The 14,414-nt window shown below is 41.6% G+C and overlaps 1 protein-coding gene across 1 annotated transcript in view; it reads left to right on the top strand.

Moving 5' to 3' along the window:
- The window catches only part of LOC122551725 (low-density lipoprotein receptor-related protein 1-like), a 1,892,490-nt gene that overhangs the window by 137,426 nt on the left and 1,740,650 nt on the right, over positions 1–14,414 (top strand). The gene's annotated exons all lie outside the window — the stretch shown is intronic.

The raw sequence follows: 14,414 nt of genomic DNA, 5'->3' as shown, positions 1-14,414 counted from the left end.
TCTTCCTTCCCATCTATCCGCTCCATCCTTCTCACTGACGAATCCCATTCACCTCCTACCTGCATCCAACTATCGCTATCCCACCTACCTTTCCCCCAGACCCACTCTCCTCCCTCTATTTATTTCTCAGCTCCGTTTCCCCTCCCTGGTCCTTTTTTTAAAATTTTTTTTTACAGTGTGGAAACAGGCCCTTCAGCCCTTCGGCCCAACAAATCCACACCAACCCTCCAAAGAGTAACCCACCCAGACCCATTCCCCTACATTTATCCCTGCACCTAACACTCTGGGCAATTTAGCATGGCCAATTCACCTAACCTGCACACCATTGGACTGTGGGAAAAATCCAGAGCACCCGGAGGAAACCTACACAGACAGGCCCAGGGAGACTGTGCAAACTCCACACAGACAGTTGCCCCAGGCAGGAATTGAACCCGGGTCCCTGGCACAGTGAGGAAGCAGTGCTAACCACTGAGGAAGGTCTTGCCCGAAACATCAACTCTCCTACTCTTCTGATGCTGCTTGATCTGCTCTGCTTTTTCCAGTACCACATTTTAATAAATCCCCCTTCGTCGTCCTTGTCCCTTCAGTATCCCAGTTGCTGGCTTTAATCTCTGATTCATTGCCCTGAGTTTCCTACTGCAGTGTTCTTTGTTCTTCCCCTGCACCCCAAATTACCATTTCGAGACCCTCAGCATGACTGTGGCCCAACCCCATGGCCAACTTGGACAGACAGCCTTGAATGATAATTGACCATACCTCTGAATGCTGTCTTTGCAGATCCCCATGTGACAATCCAAGAACCCTCTGACTGCTTGCACTGCACCTACAGATGTAGCCCTGTTGACAGCGCCCCCTAGACTTGACTGAGGACTCATCCCCTTCAACTTTCATATATAGCCATTTGGTTGATGTACATGCAGTGTGGTTACTGTGTGGACTGCTCTTCAACGTAGAGCAACATGTCTGTGTGGACTGCTCTTCAACGTAGAGCAACATGTCCAGCTGCCTTGACACTTGAGTGCTGAGAATCATTATAAGTTGCCTGGCTTTATGTCTTATTATAGAACAGACCAGACACCCTCAAAACAATTCAGGAAGGTAGCCCAAGCCCTAACTTTTCCCGTTGTTTAAGCAGGTGTAGAGTGGATATTCCACGGGAGATGCAGCTGGCCGAAATACGCAGTTTTAAATAAAACAGAATTTATTTTCAGACTTTTGAATGAAACATGAACAAAGGAAAACTACATTTAGAATAACACCTGAAAACTCAATTTTCTCTCCTGCAACTTAGTGATGCTGTTCCAAATACGTGCAACATCCCCATATTTAGGTGGCATGGTGGCTCAGTGGTTAGCACTGCTGCCTCACAGCACCAGGGTCCAGGGTTCCAGCATCGGATGACTGTCTGTGTGGAGTTTGCACATTCTCCCCGTGTCTGCATGGGATTTCTCTGGGTGCTTTGGTTTCCTCTCACAGTCCAAAGATGTGCAGTCTGAAGAAGGGCCTGTGCCCGAAACGTCGAATCTCCTGTTCCCTGGATGCTGCCTGACCTGCTGTGCTGTTCCAGCAATAAAGTTTCAACTTTGATCTCCAGCATCTGCAGACCTCACTTTCTCCCCAAAGATGTGCAGGTCAGGTGAATTGGCAATGCTAAATTGCCCATTGTGTTCGGTGCATTAGTCAAAGGGAAATGGGTCTGGATGGGTTACTCTTCGGAGGGTCGGTGTGGATTTGTTGGGCTGAAGGGCCTGTTTCCACATTGTTGGGAATCTAATCTAATCTTCAGTCAGAGCAGCACCACCAGAAGTAGTGGCCACTGATGGAACTGCAACTAGGCAGGAGCATGACTGATGGAGCAGTCTTAGAAAACAGGTGATTGGGTTGGAATTACTGGGTCAGTTAGAAAGGTGTTTATGATTTAGGGGCAGGGCATGTTGTAGAGGGATGGATAGTGTTTCTAAGGGATGTAGCATGTGCTGTCTGGAGTTTCTCCCTCTGTCACAGGGTGTTTTGTAAGGCGATAACATACCTGTGTTTTCAGGAAGAGGCTGTTAGGGGGCCCTCAAGTGGCCAATTAAAGACCTAGCTTGGCTTCAGGGGGATGAGGCTGACCTCCACCTTCCCAATCACTGGGAAAATGCTAGCAATGCCAACAGGTTAACACATACAGCATCCTGAGGTCCAGTAAAATTCTGCCCAAGATCTTACACTTCCATAAAGATGCAAACCTGGTTTTCTCAGCAATTTCAGACTAATCAACATCCTGTGAAAGTGTTAGACATTTTACAATTGACCAGCTCCTTTTGAAAGTCTCTCCAAGTGCTTGTATTAGAAAAATCTATTTCAATCATGTTTTTTAAAGGTATGTATTGTCATTGTTAACCTTAATTTGTTGTGTGGTAAATAACTTCTAGGTTGGTATTACTGCAAATTAGTGCTGGAGAGTAATCTTCTCAATAGGGTTATATATATATATATATATATATATATATAAATATAAAAAGAGGCTTAAAATTATTTCAGTAGCTATGGTCTCACTCTTGCGGGGGATGAATAATATCCATTCCTTATTAGATTTTCCACTAAGTGGAACTCTTCCATTTGTTCCAAATACACATATCTCTTGCTTTCCACTACATTCTATTTATGTTGTGTTCTATTTTCTAATGGGCTTGTTACTGATTAAAAAAAAGTATAACATTCTGTGTATCAGTGTGTATCCATGTTATAAAGAGTGGTCTGTTAGCTGTATGACTGGCTTGTGATGCAGAGTTACGTCGACAACTCGTATTCAATTCCCATACCAGATGAGGTCACCATGAAGGTCCTGCCTTCTCAACATCAACCCTAGTCTGACGCATGGTGACCTTCAGATCAAACACACCACCAATCATCTATTTCCACAAGTTCGTAGCCCCAGGTCTTCTGGGACTATGGCAACTTCACTATCATTCACTATGTTACGAAGCTGGATGTGAGTTGCATTATTTGCTGCCTAAAAGTATTTTATGAAGTCAGCGTGTTGTAGGTATAAATTGTAACTTGAACAAATGCTGTGATGGAGTCTAAGCATGAATAGTAAACAGCTGTAAGAATGTTCGAGCGTCTTGTATAGACCAGCAGTAGATGAGTAACAGCTTGGCAGGTAACATATTGTGCCTGCATACTTGTGCCATTCACTCAGTATATGTTACTGTTGCATATACTTTGTTCTTGTATTGTCTACCTTTTCCTTCTGCATCTGTTCCAGCTATTGCAAAGTGATTGTTTGGAACATTGAGCCTGCCACTACCACCTGGTGTGTCAATCAGAGCAATCCCCTTTGCACCAAGCTTATGGAGCAGTATATATCTATTTCAGTATTTATCAGAGGCTGGACGTGACAACGCTCCTCCTTTCTCAACCACAAGTGCCTTGCTTCATATTTGCTTTACCAACTACTGTTCCTATTCACTCCCTCCCACTCGAACCACACAATCTTTAGAAATGCCCGCATATGTAATTGATTAGTAAGGGGATCAAGGGCTATGGGGCAAAAGACAGGAGAATGGAGTTGAGAATCATATCAATCATGATTGGATGCTGGAGCAGACCCGATGGGTTGAATGGCCTAATCCTGCCCCTATAAAGAAACATTAGATTAGACTGAAATTCTTAATGGAAAGTGAGTAAATGATCAATAAGCGAGATTTTTGGCACTGGTTTTTATAGGTAAATTCAAAACGGACTATGGCAAATAGCTGGAGTATAGAAGGAATAAGGATTTTCATAGGCAGAAGGATCAAGAACAGAAGACGTCATTTTATGGTGACTGGGATAAGAAGTAATAACAACAGTACTTTTTAAAACCCAGAATTATGATCCTCTGGAATATAATGCTTGATAGTATGGTGAATGTCAACTTCACTCAAGTACTTTGAAATGGATTTGGAAAATTACCCAAAGAGTAAGAACATTGCAGAGGAGTAAAGCTGAATGGTCTGATTTTTTTTTCGGGCTTCTTTCTGTGCTGTAACGATTCTTTGATTCTATAATTTCATGAAAATGTATACAATTATACATAAGATTTAATGATGCACCAAACTTCACTCAATTTAGTGATCACAAATGAGGAGGTCCAATCCTGACTGAAAGCTCTTCTCAAGTAGATAGTTATATTTGGAGTTAATCATCCCCCATCATGTGCATGCAAACAGATTGAAACCCTCCAGTCTTGATTTATTGTCACAAACAGGAAATGGTTACCACCTACTCTGTTCATTGCGAGTGAATAATGTAATCTTGATGCATGAAAGGGACTTCAGTGTTCTTGATGTAAAGAAATGAATACTCACAGCATCAGAAACAACAATACACAGGATTGCCTGGCCTATAGCCAAAGGATTACATAATATTTAATTTTAATGTTACAAACTCAGGATTTATGATGACTTAAATATGTATGAGTGATTCATCATCTTCGCAATTACAAAAATTTAATGGCATAAAACAAAACATTTCCAAGAAAACATTTCCAAGACAGTTACAGATCAGCATCAAACAAGCATTTAAGTGTAGTTTTGAAATTTCACCAGTTTTAATGTAGAAAAGCAGACATTGAGCAGCTGGTCATTAAACACACTGATATACAGTATGACTAAGCCATATCAATAAAATGTGTCTCCCATCTGCTATTAATGGTTTTTTACAGATATTTGTAGCCATGATTTGTCATTTTCACAGTCTAATATCTGTGCCGTATTTCAATGAACTTATAACGGAAGCTTTTTATGGGTGCAAGTTAAACTGAAAGACAAAAGGATTGTCACGTATATACCTCAGAAGTGCTGACCGGATCATTAATCAACCAAGGTTTCAATAAAGAGAGAAACAGCGACATTACGGATGCATGTATTTTGTTTTGACCTACTGTTGAAGTGACTTCCCAGAAGAAATAAACAGTTTAACTGGAATCATTGATACAGTTGCCAACCAGTTGTGTCACCAGTTGAAAACAATTGACCCTGGTTGCTGAGCAGTAATGGCTTCTCCCAGTTAGAAAAAGTTGACATTAGATGTGTCTGGTCAGATATTGCTGTTTGGAAATTATTGACTGGAAATTATTACTACTAATAGGAAATAGTGAACAATGGCAGTGAGTGGTAGTTAGAAACAATATTCGCTGTTTTATTTTCTGATCAAAAAGCCATTGTCACTTTTATTTTCATAACCAGGTTGAATGCAACTGATATAAAAGAGAATTAGTGAAACCACCCCAAACACTTTAAGCTCTTGTGCATTAGCATGATGTGTGCAATCTTGATAAACTAGAAACATAAGAACAGCAATGCAGGAGAAACACAATAGGTCTGGCAGTAACTGTCAGTGGAGAGAAGACAGCATTTGACTTTGATCTTTATGTCATCATTGTTGACAGGAGTAGTGCCAGAAGACTGGAGGTTAATAAATGTTGTTCCCTTGTTTAAGACAACCTTGATAATGAGCCTTACTTTGGTTGTGGGTAAGGTGTTGGAAAAGGTTCTAAGAGATAGGACTTATAATCATTAGGAAAGGAATAATTTGATTAGGGATAGTCAACACAGTTTTGTGAAGTGTAAGTCATGCTTAACTGACCTTATTGAGTTCTTCGAGAAGGTGACAAAACAGGTAGATGAAGGTAAAATGGTTCATGTCATATATATGGAGTTTAGTAAGGCGGTTTGATAAGGTTCCACATGGTAGGCTATTGCACAAAATATGGAGTTTCGGGATTGAAGGTGATTTAGCGGTTTTTGGATCAGAAATTGGCTAGCTGAAAGAAGACAGAGGGTGGTAGTTGATGGGAAATGTTCATCCTCAAACTCAGTTATCAGTGGTGTGACGCAAGGATCTGTTTAGGGGCCATTGCTGTTTGTCATTTTTATAAATGTTCTGGATGAGAGCGTAGAAGGATGGGTTAGTAAATTTGTGGATGATACTAATATAGGCAGAGTTAAGGATAGTGCCGAAGGATGTTGTGCATTACACAGAGACATAGAAAAGATGCAGAGCTGGGCTGAGAAGTGGCAAATAGAGTTTAATATGGAAAAGTGTGAGGTAGTTCACTTTAGAAGAAGTAACAGGAATGCAGAGTACTGGGCTAATGGTAAAATCTTGGCAGTGTAGATGTACACAGAGATCTTGGTGTCCAGGTGCATAAATGCCTGAAAGTTGCCATCCAGATTGATAGGTTTGTTAAGAAGGCATATAGTGTGTTGGCATTTATTGGTAGGGGTATTGAGTTTCGGAGCCACAAGGTCATGCTTCAGCTGTACAAGACACTGGTAAAGCTGCACCTGGAGTATTGCGTGCTTTTCTGGTCACCGCATAATAGGAAGGATGTGGAAGCTTTGGAGAGGGTTCAGAGGAGATCTACTAGGACGTCGCCTGGTATGGAAGGAAGGTCTTATGAGGAAAGGCTGAGGGAACTGAGGCTGTTTTCGTCAGAGAGAAGAAGGTTGAGAGGTGACTTAATCAAGACGTATAAGATTATCAGAGGGTTAGATAGGGTGGACAGCAGGCGCCTTTTTCCTTGGATGGTGAAGGCAAACATGAGGGGACATAGTTTTAAATTGAGGGGTGACTACATTTAGGACAGATATCAGGGGTAGTTTCTTCATTCAAGTAATAGTAGGGACGTGGAACAGCCTGCCTACACCAGTAGTAGACTCACCGATGTTAAAGGCATTTAAATGGGCATTGGACATACATATGGATAATAATGGAACATAGGTTAGATGGGCATCAGATTAATTTCACATGTTGGTGCAACCTCGGGGGCCAAAGGGCTTGTACTGAGCTATAACATTCTATTGTTCAATGTAATTAATGTTTTGCGTCCAGTGTCCTTTCTTCAGAACTGAAAGCAGTGAGGGAAAAATTACATTTATGCTGATGACAGGGAACTGGGGTTGGGGCTGAAGGAGTGGGTGGATAGGTGGAGGTGGAGCTGAAGGATAGAGGGAGAAATGCTTAGACTGGCAAAGGGATTGTTGATAGTGAGGTAGGAAAGAAGAGAAGGTATTAATGGGGTTGGCTGTGCAAAATGCAATCCATTTAATGAAAGGATCTGGAAGGAGGTGTTCATGCTTTGAAATTGTTGGAGTGAATGTTGAGTCCTGAAGTCTGTAAGTCGAAGATGAGGCATTGCTCCTCCAGGGATGAGCCTCTGTGGAGCACTGCGGCAGTCCTGAAACAGAAATCTTGTCATGGGAACATGGTGGTGGGTTGAAATGGCAAGCAACTAGAAACCTGATGTCATTTTCACAGACAGAATCTAGATGTTCTGCAAAATGGTCACCAGTCTGCATTTTGTCTACCTAATATAGAGGATACCACAATTGCAGAGCATAAAGATAATCAGTGTACAGCAGTGCAGGACTTCCACTTTTAAACTTTGTAACTGAAGTCAAGAATGGGTATTAAATAAAGCAGCCAGCCAATGACGTCCTTGGATTGGTCAGGGGGGAAATATCTACAGTCAGTGCTATAATTGTTCTATGGCAGAGTCAGATTTTGAAATAAACGTAAAACTATTTAACACAGCCCTTGCCATAATCTCTCGGCCTCATCTCCCTCTCTCACATTCCATTATATCTCTGCATGCTCCTAATCTCCACCTAGGGGTCTTGTTTTCTCACTCCCCTGCTGTACCCAGATCTACACACAGTCCACAAGACCTCTCACCCCATTTCCTGGGCTCTCTTCAATCCTGTTCCTGGGTCTCTCTGCACCTAAAATACATTATTAATATATTATATATATATATGGGCAGCACGGTGGCTCAGTGGTTAGCACTGCTGCCTCACAGCAAAAGGGTCCCAGATTCGATTCCATCCTCGGGTGTCTGTCTGTGTGGAGTTTGCACATTCTCCTCGTGTCTGTGTGGGTTTTCTCCGGGTGCTCCGGTTCCCTCCCACAATCCAAAGATGTGCAGGTCAGGTGATTTAGCCATGCTAAATTGCCCGTAGTGATCGGTGCATTAGTCAGAGGGAAGTGGGTCTGGGTGGGTTACTCTTTGGAGGGTCGGTGCGGACTGGTTGGGCCGAAGGGCCTGGTTCCACGCTGTAGGGAATCTAATCTAAAAACCTAGTCTTCCAATTGCGAGATCTCAATATTTATACAGCATAGTATGATTGCCATATTGATACGGGGAGAGTGAAGGAAGGGGGCATTGAAATGCCAATCAGCCATGATTGAATGGCAGATTGGACTCAATGGACTGAATGGCCTTACTTCCACTCTCATGTCTTACAGTCTTATGGCCATTCGGTGTATTCCATCTGGTATCCTAATAAATTGGGGAACTTTGCTTCAGGTCTAGTCATAACACTGGCCCAGCTGAATTATATTAAAGAAGCTTGGCTGCCTATTACTCATGTATGTTTGTCTAGCAGGAGCATTTTGTGTAAGTGGTGAGACGATGGCCTCGTGGTATTATTGCTAGAATAGTAATTCAGAAACTCAGTTGATATTCTGGGGACCCTGTATTTGAATCCTGCCAAGACAGATGATAGAATTTGAATTTAACAAAAATAATTAAAATTAAAAATGTATGCATCTGGTACACTTATGTTCTTCAAGGAAGAAAATCTGCCATCCTCACCTGTCTGGCCTGCATATAACTCCAGACCCAAAGCAGTGTGGTTCATTCTCAACTGTCTTCTGAAATGAGCTTTTGCTGAAACATCGATTTTCCTGCTCTTCAGATGCTGCCTGACCTGCAGTGCTTTACCAGCGCCACACTAATCTTGACTCTGCCCTCTGAAATGGCCTACCAAGCCAATCAGTTCGAGAGCAGCTAGGGAGGACAAATAAATGATAGGCAGCCGTTGATGGCCAGACAAGCTATTTAAAAAAAAAACTTTTTATGCATGATATTTCATCCAGTTAAACAACATTGAAAACATTGGATAGAATTTAGTGTCGTCACCCACCCCACCCCTCCATGGTGACTTTTGGAATGAGTGCACATTTAATCTGGTGAGAAGATGGTGGTTGTATCCCCTGCTAGCTTGCTTCTCCAACTAGTGGATGAGACCTTGATTCAATTCTGATCATAGTGTCTAATGTACTGGACTTCTGATATGTGATCTCAGTAGACGTACCTGTCTCCTGTGGTAGGAAATTCAGAAAATTATCCCTATGGTTCTTTGTGTAATTTCCTATCCTTCAAAAGGGAATTGTGGGTTATGTTTAGTCCATAAATATAAAATTCTTTGTGTGGAAGAAGTTTTAAAAGGTAAAGATGCTTTTATTAAAATTTGTTTATAGTCTGCTTTGGAGTGTGGTACATTAAAATTTATTCATTCTGCAGCCCCATCAGGACTACATTTACTTTTTACAGTATAATTTCCATTTTTGTTAAATTAATGATAATAAATACCTACTGCCTCAATTCTTATAATCACCTACGTAGATCTGCCAGCTACAGTATTTTACAATCTTGATCATTGTAGCAGTCAAAAATCCCATGTTTCCTGATTTGGTCAATTCTATTTCAGTGTTCACCATACAGTTAAATGACTGATGGAAATAAACCACACAGCCCCTATCCGAAATCATCTCCATTCCTTCACTTCCACAACTGCCAACATAAAAACACCAGCTCGGCGACCTTCCAGTAAGCACATATACCCACAAAATAAACTGGAATTGCCTATTTCATCAGGTCAATTGAGTAATTTCAGAGGGATGAACTGTACTGAGCATGGGTGTGTGCATAGCCAGCAGCTTGAACAGTAAGATCAAAAAATCTGTTTCTTAATTCATCAGTACGAGAAGGTTATTTTCCTCAAGGGACAACCACTGAAATGTACAGGTGCATTAATGTATGATGGCTTGATCATATTATTCAATGAGAAAGTAAGAGTAAAAATTAAAATTACTTCACCAAATGCCCAATCACTGCATAAAACGATAAAGGAAAGATGTGTCTTGCAACTCATGCTGTTTTAAATCAAATGCAGTGATTGTGAATGCATTGTATTATTTCTCCTTCATGTGAGATTGCAAGAGATATAATAAAAGCAGAATGGTAAAGCTAGTAAAAGAGTAGTTGTACCAATTTGGTAACCACCTGTTTAAAGTATTCAATAGCCACATTAAACTGTGACATCATCCACATCTCCAAACAAAAGCTGTTGCCAGTTTAAAAATGGAATGTGATAAACAGGAAACTGGATGTTCTGGTGACTAAGCATTTAAGGCACTGTTTCATGAAAGAAAAAAATTAGGCAACACAAGATGGAGGAACTGTCAACTTCAGAATTGCATCAGAGTAAATCACAAAGGTACTTTTTTTCCTGAGTTGTCCTGCTAAAATGTTTGTGAGTTGATACAACATTGAAGGAATTGATTGAGTTAAGCTTTACGATTTGAGCTTGCCATAAAGAAAGTCAGCACTAATAAAGTTTTCACATGGACTCTCCAGTATAAGAAAACAAGCAAAAGGAAATTAAATAAAACAGATTATGTAATTTACTTGCGTGTTAGACATCACAGCTCAGGAGGAGGACAGTTGCTCCATTGTGTCTGCTTTCACTTGAATAGTGCATCGTTCATTATACAGCGCCAATCTGGTCTCACAGGAACACTGGAATAGTTGGCCATTCAGCCCGTAGAGATTGCTTTGTCATTCACTAGGTCTTAGCTGATCATCTACCTCAATGCCACTTTAGCACATGATCTCCAAATTCCCTGATACATAAATCTTCAAAAATTTGTAGATTTCTCTCTTGCACTTGCTTGATAAATCAGCTACCACATCCCTCTGAGGTACAGAATTCCAAAAACTTACTCCTCATTTCAGACTCATTAGAAAGGGGAAATGTCTATATCAACCCTGTCAGTCTGAATGTCTGCAATTCAATACAGACAATAATTTTGAACAATACTTTCAGGAGTAATGCAATGGAAGCTTTGTATTATCCGCAAATGTGGAAATGTTACATTTGGTCACCACAGCGATGATGTATGTTGCAACACAGATGCTGAATTAACTACACAGACAAACACAAAGTGGAGAACCATGAATCTCTGTCATGTGATGCAAGTGTTGTGAAGTTATCACAAAAACTTATCCTAATTGACCCGTCTGTCAATTTACTACCCCTAAGCTATGCTTACCACAAAGACTTCTGACACCATTTGTTTTATGGAAAATGGGATTAACTATTTATTATTAAAGAAGGGTACTTTACAAAATTCTAAGAATGGCAATAATAAAAATGCTCAAAATCACAAACTGTCTTGGCTATTACCCCAAAATCTCCTTCTCCCAGCACTTGAATCTGACAAATAAGATAAAAGGTGAGGAGTGGGAGTTAGATGTTTGCTTAAAGAGTGAAAGAGTGGTAATCTACGTGACTGGACTGAGTATTTCAATCTCAGGTGAGCAATTTTGACCCCTGAATGTGCTAAACCTGTGTGAGCAGCTCTCTAACAGGTTGGTGAGGAAAGAGTTGAAACCTTTGATTGAGTTAATGAGTTGGATGGTTCCTTCTTCCAGGCAGTTTCCTCATGGTATCCTACAAATCAGACCCTCATGATATGGTTCCTCAACAAATTTAGTTGGACATTTGCTGCTCCAGTCACAGTTTATCTGTTCTTTGCTCCCTGGGTTTGGGGAGTCCAGAACTAAAGGCCATAGGTTTAGGATGAGAGGGGCAAAATATAAAAGGGATCTAAGAGGCAACCTTTTCATGCAGAAGGTGGTACGTGTATGAAATGAGCTGCCAGAGAATGTGGGTGGAGGTTGGTGCACCTGCAACATTTAAAAGGCATTTGGATGGGTATATGAATAGGAAAGGTTTGGAGGGATATGGGCTGGGTGCTGGTGGGTGGGACTAGATTAGGTTGGGATATCTGGTCGGCATGGACGGATTGGATTGAAGGGTCTGTTTCCGTACTATACATCTCTATGACTCTATGACTCTATGCATCCCAATCAAGTGAGCATTCACGGTGAGTGTGTCCTCTCTGGGAGTAGTCCTTTCTCAGACCTCACTGCTCAGGCTTGAGCTGTTGACTATAAACACAGAACTGAGGGGTTTGGCTTTACAACTCCGGCCCCTCAATTTTTCCTCCAAATTGTAACTTTTCTTATTGGATCATTTTCCCACCTGTTGGAAGGTCATGGAGTTAAACTTCCTTGTGACTTTGTTTGATTTTATGCAGTGTGGGGACTGACCAATAAGCAGCCAATCTCGATAGGTGCTGATTCCCGCTGTTTCCGAGGTCAATTCCCCAGCGGGGGAGGCAGACTACTCAAAATCACAGTACTTTTTGGTAAAGTTTAAAAATTAATGTGTTTGAAGTTAGTTATAACTATAACAGAAGGGGATACCCAGCCTTCACCTTCTGACCCCTGACCTCCAGAGCAGGGAATGCCAATGAGGACACCAGCTGCCCAGTGCAAAATGGAGGCTGTGTCCTGGTGTGGTGTGTAGCGACAGCCTGCAGTCACATCATGTAGAGAACCCCTGCTCTGGTCTGCTGTGGAGAGCCCTTGGAGTAAGATTGTGATGTTTGTCTTTTTAATTTCTTGTTTTTCTGACCTATGGTTATACTAGGTATAGCTGTAATATAACTTTATTTCTTCATTTCTCTATTCTGGAACTAAAGATTGTACCTAATTACTCTGTACTGAAGATGGTGACATGTTGGCAATACGGTGGCTCAGTGGTTAGCACTGCTGCCTCACAGCAGCAGGGACCCGGATGCAATTCAATCCTAGGGGGTCTGTCCGTGTGGAGTTTGCATATTCTCCCCGTGTCTGCATGGGTTTCCTCCGGGTGTTCTGGATTCCTCCCGCAATCCAAAGACGTGCCGGTTAGGTGAACTGGCCACGCTATAGTGTTCAGGAATATGTAGGTTTTGTGCAATATTCAGGGGTAAATGTAGAGTAATAGGGTAGGGGAATGGGTCTGGGTGGGTTACTCTTCAGAGAGTTGGTGTGGACTTGTTGAGCTGAAGGGCCTGTTTCCACACTGTAGGGATTCTATGATCATTCTACTGAAATTAATCTTGTAACTGAAGAACTTGGACCTAAGATGTTGCTATAAGTGGTGACTTACCAACTTTTCACTGTACTCATTCGAGTACATGACAACAAAACAAATTAAATTCAACAATCATGAACACCTGAAGCTCAAATACTGATCTTTGTACTAACTGACTAGTTGTAGCCTGCCAATGTGAGACACTTTGTCAGACACTTGTGTGACACAAATGTGACTTGCCAATTATCATCCCCAAGCCCAAATGTTACTGAGGTCTTGCTGTACACTGGCAAAAATGACTTCTGTCTCTGAAGTGTTATAAGTGCAATCTTCAGTGAACATCACTATTTGTGAAACAATCAAAAACAAGATTTGCTGAAGAAACTCAGTAGTTCTGGCAGCATCCATGGAGATAAAGTAAAGTTAATGCTTCCAGTCCGGTGACCCTTTGTCAGAACTACTGATGAGAGAAGGAAATAGCACCAATGATGTACCAGGCAAAGAACGACAGGGAGGGACCTGAATAGGACTGGAACAAGAAATGTTTCACACGGTCCACAAAGAGACAGGCTGACTGGGCTGCATGAACTCATAGTCACAGCTTTGATCTGAAGACAACATGAGGAGTTAAAGGAGAAGTTATTCCAAGTGAAGACAAACTTGACCAGACGGAAGTGTAGGTAGATGCTGGATGGGATGGTTCAGTCCTTCTAAGAACATCCTCATGGAGAATGTGAATATAGAGTTGTTACATTGTCATGTTGAAGAGGAGGTGGCTAGTTCCTGCAAACCATAAATTTTGAAACCTATATAACAAGACAGAGAATGTAAATGGGGAATGACTGCACGTGCTGGTGGCATTGTGAGAACAATTTCTATTTCTGACCATATGACTGATGGAACATCAGTCTTGGGCCTAGGATCTATCCTGAGGAACACTAACAGTGCTGATCTGGAGCTGAGAAAAACAAAAACTCAGCATGGACAGGAGAAGTCTGGACTGGATGACTGTCAGGCAACAGCTAGGTTACTGCAAGGGGCCTAACAGGGAAGGCAGATTAACTCAGGGTATGGTTAAGAACATGGGACTGGGGTATCATAGCAATTACAGAAACATGGCTCAGGGATGGGCAGGACTGGCAGCTTAATGTTCCAGGATATAAATGCTACAGAAAGGATAGACAGGGAGGCAAGAGAGGAGGGGGAGTGGCATTTTTGAGAAGACAGAGCATTACAGATGTGCTGACGGAGGATATTCCCAGAAATACATCCAGGGAAGTTATTTGGATGGAACTGAGAAATAAGAAAGGAATGATCACCTTATTGGGATTGTATTACAGACCCCCTAATAGAGGGAAATTGAGAAACAAACTTGTAAGGAGATCTCAGCTATCT

The sequence above is a fragment of the Chiloscyllium plagiosum genome, chromosome 7 (genome assembly GCF_004010195.1).
Source record: "Chiloscyllium plagiosum isolate BGI_BamShark_2017 chromosome 7, ASM401019v2, whole genome shotgun sequence".
NCBI classification, from domain to species: Eukaryota; Metazoa; Chordata; class Chondrichthyes; order Orectolobiformes; family Hemiscylliidae; genus Chiloscyllium; species Chiloscyllium plagiosum.
The sequence above is the reverse complement of the archived record's forward strand: the minus strand, read 5'-3'. Positions and strand labels throughout refer to the sequence as shown.